Source organism: Chiloscyllium plagiosum, chromosome 32 (genome assembly GCF_004010195.1).
Source record: "Chiloscyllium plagiosum isolate BGI_BamShark_2017 chromosome 32, ASM401019v2, whole genome shotgun sequence".
Classification (NCBI taxonomy): Eukaryota; Metazoa; Chordata; class Chondrichthyes; order Orectolobiformes; family Hemiscylliidae; genus Chiloscyllium; species Chiloscyllium plagiosum.
Genome location: NC_057741.1, coordinates 9,262,686 through 9,267,361, shown reverse-complemented (window position 1 = coordinate 9,267,361; position 4,676 = coordinate 9,262,686). Strand labels below are relative to the sequence as shown.

Below are 4,676 nucleotides of genomic sequence, written 5' to 3'. Positions count from 1 at the left end.
TCCCGTTCCCTCATTTCCCCTCCCCCCACCTTGTCACAGTCCCAGCTCTCAGACTCAGCACCGCCTTCTTGAACTGCAATCTTCCCAACCTCTCCGCCCCCACCCCATCTCCGGCTTATCACCCTCACCTTAACCTCCTTCCACCTATCGCATTCCCAACGCCCCTCCCCCAAGTCCCTCCTCCCTACCTTTTATCTTAGCCTGCTTGGCACACCTTCCTCATTCCTGAAGAAGGGCTTATGCCCGAAAGATCAATTCTCCTGCTCCTTGGATGCTGCCCGACTTGCTGTGCTTTTCCAGCAATACATTTTTCAACACTTATTCATCAAGTCTATCCCACTCAATTACGATACACTTTCTTATGCCCGAAAGATCAATTCTCCTGCTCCTTGGATGCTGCCCGACTTGCTGTGCTTTTCCAGCAATACATTTTTCAACACTTATTCATCAAGTCTATCCCACTCAATTACGATACACTTTGACCTCACAGGGCAAGAAGTAAGGATAAAATAACCCAAGCCACTGAGGGAAAGAAAATCTGTTAAATTCCTAACCAATCCCTTGAGATACAATTTTGACTAGGTGACCACTCTAGCCTGGTACAGTGCCTACCTAATGAATAACATAATAACATGCTAGCCAACAACAGGTTCTGACTTGAAGGAATCACTGAAATTAGCATTTGTTTCATAAGCTGCTAGTCGGTTTCATGTGTCTACTATATGCTGGAAAAAGGTTAAACCAGTTCTGCCCTACATAAATTAAGACTAATACCTGATTTTCCTTCACTACTAGCTAACTAGTAAACTAAAAATATTCAAAGCTTAGACAAACGTTTTGACATAGAATATTGCTCCTTTAACAGCATCTTTTTTTTTAGATTAGATTTGATTAGATTAGATTACATTACAGTGTGGAAACAGGCCCTTCGGCCCAACATGTCCACACCGACCCGCCGAAGCGCAACCCACCCATACCCCTACATTTACCCCTTACCTAACACTACGGGCAATTTAGCATGGCCAATTCACCTGACCTGCATATCTTTTGGACTGTGGGAGGAAACCGGAGCACCCGGAGGAAACCCACGCAGACACGGGGAGAATGTGCAAACTCCACACAGTCAGTTGCCTGAGGCGGGAATTGAACCCAGGTCTGAGGCAGCAGTGCTAACCACTGTGCCACCGTGCCGCCCATCTTAGCCTGCAGGTGTATCTTTTACTGAGAGCACAAAATTCTAATGTAGTTTATAATACACTTTGACCTGCAAAATTAAAAGTCAAAAGGTTGAAAGTTATTATGGTTACAATTGAGCCATTATAACAATGGTGATCCAATATCATTGTTATTTAACACAGCAGACTGGGGTACTAATCTTGTGGCAAATAGATGGATGAAATACAGGTCAGCAATGGTTTGTAGTATTACAGTGGAAATACTTTAACTTGAACACTAAAAATAAAACTTATCTGGTGGACAATCACAGTGGACCCAGAAAACTAAGCAAAAAGTGAGGTTCTTGAGACTAGAAAAAGGCAGAGTCAGCTCAGAATTAGAAGAGCTTTAGGAAATCTCTCCTCAATTAAAACTGCTTTTTCATACTCCTGCTTACCAATACTCTGCTGCTATAATTCTGTTTTGCAGCTTCTAGTAAATATTATCTGCATTGCAATTTCAAAACACAAATAATTGAAGTTTGTTATTTAATCAACTATGCTGTAATATGCTTGAGGAAGTCAGAAAGCTATCTGAGCAGCTGGAGTAAGAAAGATCACTATTGTTTCCAGAATCCAATGCCATTGAGTTTGAAGATGCCAACAGTAACTGCCGCGTTTCAAATTCAACTCTTATGAAAACTGTTCTTCTGTCACATGCTAGGACACCACCTTCAAAACAACAGCAGCAACCTCATGAACTAAATTGTGACTTTTCCAAAGAATGGTTTTGTTTTACTGATGATCATTCACACTGAACAGAGTCTACTACTTCTGGTAAAGTGGGAAAAACTCAAACATTTTGCTCCTATTTGCCAATCAACAGCACATAACTGCTAAGACCAATACTGCGAGAATAGTGCCAAAGATGCACATCACAGCCAAAGGCCAAGAGAGATTACACATGAGAGTTTAGAAGAATGAAAGGTGATCGTGCTGAAACACACAATGTCTTAGGTAACTTGACAGGGTAGATTCAGAAGTATTCTTAAGAATAAAGAGTCTAACTTTTAAAATAGAGGTGAGGAGAATTTTTGTTTCAGAGACTGGTGAGACTATCTTGCTCTCTACAACAGAAAACAGTGAAGATGGATTCATTGACTCAAGGCTGAGTTGGATAGATTTTTGATAGGGAAGGGTGTTCAAGAGATTTGGACAATTTGGACAGGGAAGTCTTCTTCCTCGGCAGTCCTTTGTGATCAAGGATGACTTTCTTCTACTCTGGTGTTGAGGGTCATGACATGACCTAAATAGTCCAAAACTGGATCTGAAAACCTATGGGGCAGCTTTGGAAAAACAGGTGTGTAGGAAGTTTGGGTTTTCACATGCTCCATCTGCTGCACATTCTTGGCAACAAACTGGACTTGTTAAAAATACAACAAACTTATTATCCAGCACCTATAGGACCAGGAGGGTGCTGACTGGCCCAATATTCCTGATAATCAAGAGGTCCACATAATCAATGTAAAAACAGACACTAAGTAATACAGGGGGTATACACATCACTGTTGTACTTTATTTACAGCATAAATCGGTTAAACAATAATGCAATATTGCCTTAAATAAAACTTACTGGCAGACAGTCTCCTCACTCGCACCCTCGACCTGACTGCTCGGACATCATGATGAATTATGGTATTTGAGGAGAAATTGACTCAAACTGAATCAATTGTTGATATTTCGTGTAGCCATTCGATTCAACAATTTGCATATTTACATTGAGGAGAATAAATTAAAAATATAATGATTGGACAGAATGATACAGTAAATTTTGCAGTATTTAAGGTATAGAATTTTTGCAGATTTATCAAGGCTGCTGGTTCATAAGGTGTTGGCAAAAACAAAATGTGCTGCACTTGATAAATTAGACTCTGGAGAAGAGCTGAGATAACTACCAGAGCAGCCATGATCTAATTCAATGGCAGAACAAGCTCAATGGACCTAATGGCCTATTCCAGCTCCTAAATCTCATGTTCCAGCGTAGAGGTAGATCACCCTGAAATATATTTTCATTCACAATAAGCAGACACAGAGTTTAATAGTGACCAATGCAGATACTCTCACAGAGAGAATATCTGTCAATATACTGGGAGACAAAAGATACAAAAAAAAACTTCAGGTTTGCCCCATTCTTTGCAAACCAAGGAATGTAAAAATCCTCCCTTATAACAGTGACAGACCACCATAATTCTCAGGACTTTTGTATCACCAATCTTGGGCAAAGCTTAAAATGAATGCTGCATTCTATATCATAACTGAAGAATGTAACATGCTTATCTATTTCAATACAACATCATATCTGCACATAACTTTGGTCATGTAGATGATTCCTACACCTATCAACAATGTTTCTTAATTGTATACTGACTGTCTCACTGGTATTGGCAAACTCAAACGTGTTCCTTATACGAACTGCATGTGAACCCCAAATGCTCACTTATGGTGATAAATAGAACACCATGCCAGAAAGCAGACAGAAATTTCAGTGCAAGCCTGATCCTGATATACTGACAAAATTGAGTTTGAGCCTACCACTTGGATCTCACAAATACATGAGTAAGGGCCATATTAGAATGTGCTGATAATTCACTAAAACAAGCCATGCAATGACAAAAACCAACCTATACTGATAATTGATGACATAATAGAGAAATAAAACAACTTTCTGAACTTGATCTCAATGCTGAAAATGATCAATGAGTTTTCAGAAGAATCCAAGTTTCTTACAGTATTCTGTATGTCCTATTTTATCATACTGCTTACATATGAAGACCTGATAACTTGTACTGGAATACCAATGGCTGCTTTACATAGCCTGACAACTCCCAACCTTAATAGTGAGTGATAATTCTTTATCCCAACTTTTGCATACAGGAGGTAGAGCAATAACTGATTACGCTGTTTGGGATAAAGTTAAATATGCAGAGCTTTGAAATCGATGCAACCTTTGGACTTACTTGAATTGGATCCAGAAAAATATTTAGATGTAATTATGCCAGTTCTTGTATTTCTGGCAACAACATTGAAGTCTGTCTTAAGTGTTAATAACACTGATGGTGGATAAGTTCCTCACTAGCTTGCCAGACTGGAATATGATACATCACCATAAAGCTTTGTAGGAGATTGAAATAGGAACAAGTAATACTTTCTGGGATATTTTTAATCATCCATCAGCATTTACCTTGGAAAGGATATACTAGCCTCCAATAAAATTCAGCAATGATGCACCACAATAGTTCAAATCAGATGATTCATACACAGTTTTATTCTCTCATTTTGCAGAAGTTAAGGAAGTTGAAGTTGTTTCAAGCACTTAATACAAAAGCAATTTTCCTGTATTTGGCATATCTGTGTAGAAAAATCCAGAACGAGGAGAGATAATGTTAGAATTTGAACTAATTAAAATTGATTTTAAACAAAATCTTCACACTCAACATTTTGTAAGCATGGAATCCACTGCCT

At 38.9% G+C, this 4,676-nt stretch overlaps 1 long non-coding RNA gene across 1 annotated transcript in view; it reads right to left on the bottom strand.

Moving 5' to 3' along the window:
• LOC122539280 overlaps positions 1 to 4,449 on the bottom strand; it is a 33,982-nt gene extending 29,533 nt beyond the window's left edge. Inside the window, exon 1 of the long non-coding RNA XR_006309017.1 lies at positions 4,396 to 4,449. This is a non-coding gene — a long non-coding RNA (uncharacterized LOC122539280). The remainder of the gene's footprint in view (positions 1 to 4,395) is intronic.
• Positions 4,450 to 4,676: the final 227 nt, after the last annotated feature.